Source organism: Solea senegalensis, unplaced genomic scaffold (assembly GCF_019176455.1).
Source record: "Solea senegalensis isolate Sse05_10M unplaced genomic scaffold, IFAPA_SoseM_1 scf7180000015199, whole genome shotgun sequence".
Lineage (NCBI taxonomy): Eukaryota > Metazoa > Chordata > Actinopteri > Pleuronectiformes > Soleidae > Solea > Solea senegalensis.
This window is the reverse complement of record NW_025321256.1, coordinates 59,515-70,975: the sequence shown is the minus strand read 5'-3', so window position 1 is coordinate 70,975 and position 11,461 is coordinate 59,515. Positions and strand designations below refer to the sequence as shown.

The window sequence follows — 11,461 nt, the reverse complement described above, 5'->3', positions numbered from 1 at the left end:
CTACGGCTCATCTTTATTTCTGCAAGGAAGAGATAAGACACCATATCTCTCGCTCCATCTTAATCTGATTGCACGATACCAGCGTGTGAAGTATGTGTGAGGAAGAGGAGGATGAGAGAGCAAATTATTTTATTGGGAATAAATTTGCCTCCTGTGAAAAGTCTAGATGACTTTGCTTGGCTTATTTACACCACTGTATTTTAACGTTTAACATGATAATGGTGTGTAAAGAGCTCGATATTTTCTCAGGTGGTACTTGGTATAAAAAGTATAGTTTTTTACAGTATATAAAAAACTACTGCACTATAATATGTTTTCAGGCTCTGTGAGGAAGTCGAACCCATGTGCACATGGGGAGAACATGCAAACTAAACACAGAACGACCAGCATGGTCATATTACATAAAAAGTGCATTAATGTAAATGTAAATATATGTAACTAATTTTTGTAATGATGCAACAAGTTAAAGAGATTAAACTGAATTATCTTTCAGAACCAAACAATATTTGTATGGTAATTTAAATATTTCTAAATGAATCAATATGAGTTAAGAAATCGAAGCAGTTATACCCAGGCTTATTAAGTCTAGTCTTATTTTATTTTGTCAATAAAAATATTTAATATGGTATCTTTAGTAACAAAGATGGATGACATTTTACTTCATGACATCAGAGAATTTTATTTGTAATTTAATAAAAACAATAAATGGGCAGCCTACGGCCAAGTGGGAAGGGAACTTGGCTTGTAACTGGAGGATTGCACGGCATTGTCACTGCTGGTCAAGGTCTGGGGTACCCCTGAGCAAGCTATCAAATCCCATTAATTGGACACTCTACATTGACCCCAACCCTGGGGGCCACATCCAGATGTCAGTTCCAAGCCCAGATATATGCGAGAGTCACTTTGGTGACCCTAAGAAAGAGGGAGAGTAGCTGAAAGAAAGGTCTGGTGATTCTTTGTAATGGAGCAGTTGAGCAGTTTCTCCAGAAAATTATGGATTTCTCACGCTTTCTCTGCATCCCCATCATTTCTGTGGCAGCTGAGTTGATGTCATGGCCTTTATGATCATCCACAGAGCATAGATAACAGATAAACAGCTTATCAGTGCAGCAGGACATCTTCATTACTTCATTGTGACAAGACTAGATGTTCTTGGAGGGGTCCACCAGCTGGCGCTTTCATATATGGAGATGATTCACAATGAAGCTGTTACTCACAAACAGAAGCCACACAATTGAAACAAGTCTTGAGAGCTTTTGAGTTTAACTCCCAGTGCAGACATCACAGGCCACATCTTCAGGTCTAGCATAGCAGCAGCGGGAGCATCAGCAGGAGCAGCAGCTTGGAGTGTCATCTTCACTCTTCACCAAAGCTGCACTTTTCTCTACCAAAGCTGCTAACATGATGGTTTTCATCAGTTTAGGCCTTCGTCTTAAGGTGTGTCTACACAGAGGACAGCTGTAGATCTTCCTCTTCTCCTGTAAGTCCCAGCTGATTTTAATACACGTCATACAGAAGCTGTGTCCACATGGAATAGTCACCGGATTCTTCAGTAGCTTGAGACAAATCGGACAGCAGATCATCTTCCAGTCCAACTGATCTCCTGTCAGCTCAGTTTCTTGCCCCTGAGATCTTCTTCTTCTCCTTTGGAGTTTTCCAACAATTGACCTCCATAATGAACGCAACATTGCCTCAGCTGTCTTCTGTCCACAGTGTTACAATATTATTGCCTTTGTCTGTTGTGGTTTTAATATCAAACTTTTTAATCACAGTTCAAAAATTCCTTATCATGATTCATCTCATCTTTTCTTCTCATTAGGTCCCGCAGGCTGTACACCCAGAGGTGCAATGGTGCCCTCCACAGGACAATCTTTTTCTGTCCACAGTTCCAAGTTCTTCAACACAGTTCATCTCCTCAGTCTGATCATCTGCAGTTCAAAGCTCTTTATTACAGTTCAAAGTTCTTTGTTGAGTTCAAAGTTCTTTACTGCAGTTCAAAGTTGGAGTTCCAAGTTCTTTGTTGCAGTTCTCCACCGATTTGATCGGGGGCATGAGGACAACGATAAGGAGAGTAAGGAAACATTTACTGTTTTGAAACTTGACCCACTATTTTCCTCCGTGTGAACAAAGTTGACACAAAAGTATTATTTACTGACTTTACCTCACTGTATGGCCTATCAGGAGAATTTCTCCATCCAACTGCCATCTTCTCTCCTCAGTCATACTACAGAACTTTATATTCTGGATACCATGACTGAAACCACTGCAGCCAAGCACCTGCAGACCTGCTCCATATGTTTTGGACTTGCGTCCTGTTACATACACATTTTGGTGAGTCATTTTTTGTGTCATATCTGCTGTGAATGTCCTGCTCCCATTCACTTTTGAATTGTGAAAGACTTGATTGTGACTAGTACATGATCTCACCACACGGTGTGCTCTCAAACAGCAGTTCCACGTAATGACCAGAAGAGGGCAATACGTTTGTAGCAAAACTTCTCAAACCTCAGGTTTGAGGCCCTCGAAAGTACAGCTAAACTTCAGGTCCACGCCCAGATTATTATTACACAGAGCAGAACACTGAAGTAAAACTGGAAATTAAAATATGTTGGCCATGTTACCAACCATAACTGAGCAGATATGTAATAATATATAATAACCTAGGAGACATTCTATTTTATTAGATGTATTATTATTGTTATCATCATTATTAGTAGTAATAGTAATAGTTGAAGTACAGTCAGACCAATGAACTGGACCACTGTAATTTTTAAAAATAATCACAAATTAATTACATAATAATCAGTATTTTCTTTTTACAGAATTTCACACAATTGTTTAAAAAGGTTACGTTAACATTAAGTGTAGACATTATTTGCATTTATTTAAAATATTTAAGTGCAATTCAGACACACAATGCAGATTACAGGGGCAGCCTTTTTGGTCGATTAATGTGTTTATTCAAAGTGCATCACTTGTTATTATTGTGGCTGCAACGGTTAATTACAAAATGAACTGTCAACTAGTTTGATAATCGATTTCTCATTTTGTTGTTGTTTGACCTATATATATATTTACACATATATATTATATACGTATAAATATAAACTAAAACGAGTTCTTTTAACAAAGAGCTCCATATAACAAAGGAAATAATCAAAACGGAATAATTATGGATTTTGGACAAAACAGGGCATTTGACATCATCATTTGCAGGTTTGGTAAACATTAATCAACATTTTCCGATCATTATTATTATTGTTGTTATTATTATTACTAGGGCTGCAACTACCAAACCTGGAAATTATCATATTCACAAATGTCTTGTTTTGTCCACAAACCAGTTTTAATATATTCAGTTTTAGTGATTTATTTGTTGCTAATACATCAAAGAACGTGGTTTTGATTATTAAAAAAACCTCTCAAACCGATTAATCGATAATCAACATAGTACATAAGTATAATAATCGATTGATCGAATAATTGTTGCAGCCCTAACATAAATTCCATTTTATATGTATGTAATATTGCCTATATTATTCCTACTCCTGTTTTGTGTTGTCACTTGTTTGTCACATCTGTTGCGGCTTTAGCAAGTGAATTTCTCAATTAGAGCTATGTTATAATCATGATAATAATATATATTTTAATTATTATAGTGTAGTGTAGACTGACTGCCCTCCTCCCTACCCTCCGCTCTCGCCCCCACCTTTTCCCCCCAGCGGAGAGGAAGAGCAGAGACAAGTGAACAACAAGCCGAGGCACGGAGCAGAGGAAATTGCATAGGTGGGTGTTTTCTCTCCGTCTTCATTGTGAGCACTGACTCCCAGCGGTGGACACTGTTGTTCCCTCTCACGCTTCTGTGCTTGGACCACGCCGAGTTTTTGTGTCTGTTGTTATTGTCTCAACTCAACTCGGTTCTCTTCCCGAGCCTGCGGGTCGAGGTTTGGACTGTGTCAGCGGCAGCAGCAGCAGCGGCGGCGGCAGGAGTAGCAGCGGAGGTCAGCTAGGCTAGGCCTTAACCCAGCTCACTTTAACACTTATGGACTTTGAAAAACAAGCCTAACCGTTGTCTCCAGAACCGGTAATGACACGTCTCTTTGTGTGTTGTGCTCGGGTGCAGCGGGTGGGACGGGTTTAGTTGGGAAGATGGACGGTTTTTTGTTTTTTTTGTGTAAACTCAACTGTTGTATCGCTTCGTTAGCATGCTAGTAGTCACCGTAGCACCAGCTAATGTCGCCAGCGTCGGTGCACTCACTGCGTTCGCTGGATGGACGAATAAGTCGTGTGGGACTTTGCGAAAAGTTTAACGGAACTTGAACACGCCTATTTAAAGAGGTTAATATGGCGAGTCGTTTTCGCATCTAACATAATATTGGCTAGCAAACGTGTCGCGTTGTTGTACGAATAGTGTGGTTTGATTGTGTCTGGGAGGCGAAACACTATGAATTTGAGGCTTTATAGCTGGATTTTGATGTCAGTTATGTTTCCACGACTTGCTGGTTTCAGGGCAGGTGAGAGAACACGGAAGTGACCGGCCAGTCCGCCGTCCCACAAATCGTAAACTGGTGGTCAAAGTCCAGTTTCGGATTACTTATCAATGCTCTATTATGTGCTGTATCTGTAACGCCCCCTCTCTGCGGTCAGCAGTGCCGGACGGTGTCTGTATATGGCTCGCAAGGTTCATAAGAAAAAAAATAGAGTTGGATTTTTAATTCCATTTTGTGCAGATGTAGGTCAGTGCTTCCCAAATGTTTTCATGTGTGGACCCACTTTATAAACACCACAGATCACTACGACCCAGTTCACGATATAATTCGTGACAAGAGTAAACTTGTGCATGTTATTACGTGTTTGTTCTCTGTCATCCAGGTCATTGTATCCTCACGAGTGTATATAAGCAGGCTATTTCTCGCTATCTGATATTATTTTAATGAGATGAACAATGATTATTTTCGTAATCAACTAATCTGTCAATTTCTTGATTAATTGAGTACTTGTTTGGTCACGAAATGGCAGAAAATGTTGAACAGTCTTTACCAATCCTGGAAATGATCATGTTCTCCAATGACTACTTTTGCCCTCAAGCCAAAATTATTAAGTTTTAATGATTTCCTTTTTTTATATAGAGCAAAGAAACCACAAAATATTCCCATTTGCAGGAGCTTCAAAATCAGAGAAAATCGAACAATCAACATAGTTTCAATTCATTTTGTAATCGATTAACCGAATCATCATCAGCCCCAAAACTGGTAATTTCCTAGATGTATATTTGGCAAAGAAATCACAACTATGCACCTGTTATTTGAAGTTAGAGGCTCTTAAAATTCAGCACCTTTCCAACTCATCTGCATTCAGGATGTTTATCAAAACAACTGTTAACTTTGAAAGACAGGAGAGTTTTCAAATTTCATACCAAACAGCTGTTAAAAAATGTCTTGCTTTGAAATCCCTTGTGAAATGCCTATTTAAAAATTATGTGATTCCTTTTTCAATCACACTTTTTGATTTTGAGTATTATTACTGAGTGACCTTGATGGAGGTGTCTCTTCTCCAGTTTTGTGTGTGTCTAATGTGAGAATGCACAGTTTAATGTTTCAGCCCTTTGATGTGGTTTGCCAGGTAGAGGAGGGAGACAGGATTTGTGGTGGTGGAGCAACAGCAGCGAGGGACAAAAGCAAGAACCTGTTGTGTGGGTCTGGATGTGTGGGTGTGGTAAGGTGGCTGGCCTGTTTGTTGCTTCGTTATTCGTTCCCTTGTCTTGCAACACAGACACACATCTCAATTTACAGTTGTCCAGTTGTGCAGTGTTACTAAGAGGAACTTTGCAGAATCAATCTCTGGGGTCATTCACTCCTGGAGGAAACCTGCTGCTTTCAGTTGGTGATTGTTATCCGTAGTTTCTGTTTGTGACTGTACAAGTCATTGCACAAGCACAAACACACAGACATGTTTGGCAACTGGTCTGGGATAACTGTGATTTGTGTTGATCTAGTCAGCTGGTTGGTGAGTTTCAGTACAGTGTGGACATGCATGGCATATTCCTCTGTTACCCTTCAGGCATACCTGCTTTGACCTGCTGGAACAAAGATGGTAGAGTTTGAGAGCAAGTTTGGACAAGCTCTTTGCTCAGAAATGTCCCCTCTGTAAGAGCTGAAAAGGAGGAACGTTGAACTATGTTGGACATTTCTTTTTTTCAGCCCAGAATTTGTTCCTAGCTGTTTTCTTGTGGGGGCTGAAGTCTTGCTGCTCAGCCAGTTGTTTTAACCAGGGCTATCATTTGTGAGCCTCTGTAATGACGGGCTTTCTGAGCATGCCACGGGTGTGTCCCTTCTGACACACAGAAGCTGGGGTTTTCTTATATTTGCTCCTCCTCCCCTGTCTGTGTTCTCTCCGTCTCCTTCTACTTTATCTGTCCTCGTCTCTCCCTCCAACGGTTACACCTGCACTTGTGTTTTTATTTGAACAGCGAGCACGTCAGTTCACTGTCCTTGCAGGAGGTGTCACGTGGGATGAGTGAGAATGAGTGCACAGATTTTTCTAAAGCTGTGAAGTTGATCTGTTGTACCGAACCCTCCCTCAGAGCCGGTGGTTTTCTTCTTGGAAATCTTCAGTGCCAATTTGCATTTTTATGATCCTCAGTGTGGCAATTTGAACTGACTTCCTTGTTGAGCGGCGGTCATTCTCTGTTTGCACTTCACCAGTAGTAAATCTTTTCTGACTATTGCTCATAATTTTAAGTTTGTTAGACCATTTTCCACTATTGTGAGTGACCATAAATGTCAATTCTTGTTTAATGTATAAGAATATATATATTTTGGGCTGCAGCAGTTAATTAGTTATTGAATCATTCAGCAACTATTTTTCAGACTTTATAGCTTCTTAGGTGTGAATATTTTTTAGTTTCTTTCCTACAAATGACAAAGAAGTCAAAACGAATTACTTTTGGTTTGATTATGAAAATAATTGTTATTTCTCTTACAAGTGTGGTTTTGTCTGATGTCATGCTTTACCCACGATTTGTTAGTTTAATTAATTTACATGTTGTCTTTTAATTAGCTTTGTTAACATTTACCACACTGCGATGTAGCAATGTTGGGGTATAAAGGTTTTCTCGTTACTACCCTCATATAAAAGACATAATGGTATTAAAGCAATGTCACGGCTTTTCGGAACTGATTTAGCTTAGTTTCAGGTACACTTCCATTTTTGTTGTGACGTACAAGAGATTCCTGGATAATTCATGCTGTGAATTGTTCAACACAAAGAACAATGGTCTTTTAAAATACGAGTGTTTACATTAAGAACCCAAAGCTTTTACATGAATGTACTTTTTATTTAACTTGGCTAACAAGTGCTGTCTATAGTGCAGATGTATATGCTTTGGTCAACTGTGACAACTCTGAATAAGTAAACGGATTAGGGTTGCAACGATTAATTGTTTACGAAATTAATTGGCAACTATTTTGATAATATATTAAGTGGTTTGAGTATTCTTTAATAATTTAAATAAATCTTTACAACTAAATGATTTGGGTTTATGAAAATGACTGTTAGTTGGAGCCCTACAACTTAATTATATTAAAGATATATATGTATATAAATGGTGCATTAACAACACAGCTCTAAACTAAGCTAGCTCTAAACTGAAGGACTTGAAGATTGAATGACTTTATTCCTCCCCCAGGGGGGATACACACATTAACAACAGCTCAGTTAAGAGATGAGAATAGAATAAAAATAAAATAAAAATAAAATAAAATAAAATAAAATAAAATAAAATAAAATAAAATAAAATAAAATAAAATACAATAGGGGCTTCACGATGGTGAAAGCGGTTAGATGATGACTGATGATGATGAAAATACAATAGTAAGAAAATTACAAAAAATACAATTACACTCTAATATAGAGTAAGTGTCAGGGGTAAGTAGGAAGACATACTTTCTGTAAACATCAATTATACAGTAGAAGAACTTTATTTTTGCTTCCACACTAAATACTTAATGTATATCAGAAGAAAAACTGCCAAAAGTGTTTATGGTGCAATTGTTTTTATACAGCTTGAAATCAATGCTTCATTGGAGTCTTGTTATTCAAGTAAATCGTTGGAGGTGTCTGTACACGTTGGATTTGCTGTAAACTGGTATGTATTAGCCTCCTTCAGTGGGGTTTGTTTTGGATCTGATGTGTTTGAAAATTGAGTATCTGGCTGAGAACGTGTTAAATGCTTTCAGATACTTGTGGTATTTCCACAGCATTTCACCTCAGGTTTGCACATCATGCCCATATGGCCGTTTTTCCATCTTTCCATTGTCTTCATAGTTTTTAAATTTCAAAATGCAACCAGACGTCTACCTTTAGGCTTTGTGTGGCCTTCATTGGAGCAGCCATGTCTTGCGTGACTGTGTTTTGTTTCTTGAAAATACAGGAGATTTGACACTTGTGTAATCAAAACTACACACTGTCACAGACATATTTAAGTCATTGAAAGTGCTGTTGCAACAACAAAACGATTACTTGTTTATTACTAAATTATTTGTTTTTCAAAAAATATTTAAAACAAGTTTTCAGATTTGTGAATATTTTCTGTGGTTTTGGGAATCGATTAATCTAGAAAATAATTGATGGCTGATTTGATTTTGAAAACCATCATTAGTTGCAGCCCAAATTAAGATTAGCCTTGTTGTCTACAGGGTGACATTTGGTCATTTGATTTGTCTTTAAAGAAAATTCTTTAAACACTACCTCCAAATATGTAGGCATTTTTATTTTCTCCAGTTAGATGTTCATGTACTGGCACTCACTGGTTCCTATTTTGCTCTTTTTTGCCCCATGAGTTACAGTTGCCCTCACGTTTCCTCCCCCACTAAAATAGTAAGTTGGCGTCCCGTAGGTAGGACAGCCGGCCTTGCTGAGGTCCTTGAGCAGTGTATGTGAATGTGACTGTTTGTGGGTGGGTGTGTGCGTGCATGCGTGTGCATGTGCACTCTCTCTGCAGCTACCACACTGCTGGCCCCATGGGAGCAGGGGTGGCGGTGGACTTCAAGGTTTCAAGTTGGGACGATGAAGGCAGAAGTAGTTGGATGTGGGCCAAGGCTAACGCACACAGACACACACAAAGGCTAAATCTGTGTGTCCATTCAAATGAGGCTGAGTCAGCAGAGCATTTGGCCAAACCACAACAGCATTTTACCATCGGTTCACCTCAGCTGTGTGTGGGTGGGTGGACTGTAACAGAATGCATGTATGCCTGCCTCAAACACCACATATTTAGGGCACATACACAGGAGAACTAACTTGGGAGACTCTGCAGACGTTTTGTATTGTATTGACTCCTTGGGAGCCCTGGAGCAGAATCTCAAAAATGCCTTGCGTTTTAGTGTATACAACCGAAATTCATCTTTGGGAAAACGAAAACTCCCGTGATCCTGCTCTTGCATTTGCTGTTGCCATCTTTGTCATACTTCTTGTGTTTGGAGTTTGTACACAGCATGCATGCTTTATACTCCATGTCTTCTGTGTTTTTGGCATGTTTCTGTGGCAGCGGTACAGTGCCACACAGGCTTGGCGTATATACTGCAGCGTACGTGCTGCCATTTTTGGGGTGTGCGAAGACATTTCTTCAAACAATACAGTATTGATGAAACACTTTAATGATAAAAAAGGAAAAAAAAGGTTGTATAGGGAAAGCCATGTTTCCGTGTGGAGAAGGCCTCTGTCACTGAAGAAGCAGTGATAGCATATGATAATAATGGAAGGAACTGGGTGATGTGCGTGCGTGCGTGCGTGTGTGCTTCAGCGAGCAGTGTACATAACAGTGTGTATACATCTGTGTTTTGTGCACTGGCTCAAAATGGTAAGTGGCTTTTCAGTGTAATTCCTGGGCTATCCTATTAGCAAATACGATTAAGCACTGCCACTAATGGTCTTACAATAGATTAATGATTAATGCCCATGCATTAAGTGGCTAAAGCCATTTAAAACTCTCTTACAACTAACTGCTTTCTGCCACAAGCATTTTAGCGGCGAGTAGTAGTAGTTATAGAGGGTTGTGTGTGTCTGTTGCTCTGAGGAGACTGTCGTCTGCTATACATTGAATTGTGGTATGCTGACTTATCTAATGTGTCGCTGCTGTCAAAAGCGGAAATTCTCCAATGTAAAAACTTGATTTGCTCCAAGCAAACTTCATGACTCCTGTTGGAAATGCCCCATTCCACTTTTTGTGTTTTAAACCAACACTAACATCACAACTTTGAGTATCTTCTAATACTGATATCAGTCCGTTGGAGCTTTTTTAAAAATAATTTAAACAAAACAACTACTTTACTGTCACATTTGTGCTGATGCATGTACCACCTAAACATGTGCAGCCCTCAACCTCCTCCTGGTCACATGTGACACACGCATGTCTTTACACCCGGTGCTTAGTGAAGCATCTGTATGATATTTTTGGTTTACAGTTAGAGCTGGGCGTCATGACATACAAGCAAAATCTCCAATTTGTTTTGTACACCAAATTTGATACAAGATTTTTATCATTCAAAGAAAAGACCAATTTATGCAAAACATTTTAACTTGAAATTAAAAGTGGTTTGCTCACTGATGCTGTGAAACCAGGGCCAGTTTAAGAGAATCTGCAAGAATTTTGTGTTGTATGGGCTTTTTATTCATCATCGATCTTTTGGTAGGCTTGAAAGGCTGTTCTTGGAAAATTGCCACCCTTTGAAATGTCACCTGTTATAGCACCACATACATGCCTCATCATTGTATATACTACAGCATTGTTTATACTACACAGTTTTTTGAGGAACAAAAAAAGAAAAATATCATATCGGGAAAGTTTGGTTTCCATGTGGATCAGGCTTGAGCCATCTGCAGCACAATGAACTATGGAAATCTGGTGGTGGAAGTCGAATAATAATTTGTTTTCCTAATAATCAAATGCTCCTGAACCATTAATTTGAAGTAATTCATTAAATTGATTTAGCCCTGTTTGCAGATCATATTTGATTTTACTTTTTTCTTTTCCTGATATCCTATCCAGTTTTGCTTGCTAGTATCGGCTCATCCCTGGACACCACAATTTTTTATTTGTACTTAAATAGTTTCCTATTTTCCCTTTAAGAGTGGGGATCTGTTGTTTCGGGTTTCTTTAAAAGCACTCTGAGCCTTTCAGAGTTGTTACTTATACAGTACATACTTGAAATCCATTCAGTCTGTGAGCATCATCCACTATAGAATCACTTTGTTGGTTTGTGGTCGCTCGTCCTGAGTGGTCAGAGAAAGTAACCGCTCCACTCTCCCCTTTCCACGAATGAAGTGTTTGGATGGGAAGAAAAAATGTTGGTGTGTGAATGATGGATGAGAGAAGCACAATGAAAGAATGAAGGGCTCCCTTATTAGGACAGCTTCCAAGAGCCGAGACAGGATATGACACGCTAAATCTCACAGTGGAATG

General features: G+C 39.0%; 1 protein-coding gene across 7 annotated transcripts in view; it reads left to right on the top strand.

The window, feature by feature from the left end:
- The first annotated feature begins 3,722 nt into the window (after positions 1 to 3,722).
- The window catches only part of ctnnd1 (catenin (cadherin-associated protein), delta 1), a 28,845-nt gene continuing 21,106 nt past the window's right edge, over positions 3,723 to 11,461 (top strand). For 4 of the 7 annotated variants that reach the window (XM_044017221.1, XM_044017222.1, XM_044017220.1 and 1 more), the window contains exon 1: positions 3,797 to 4,084. The gene's annotated coding sequence lies outside the window, so the exon portion shown is untranslated. The other 3 variants (XM_044017223.1, XM_044017219.1, XM_044017224.1) reach the window with 2 other exon arrangements.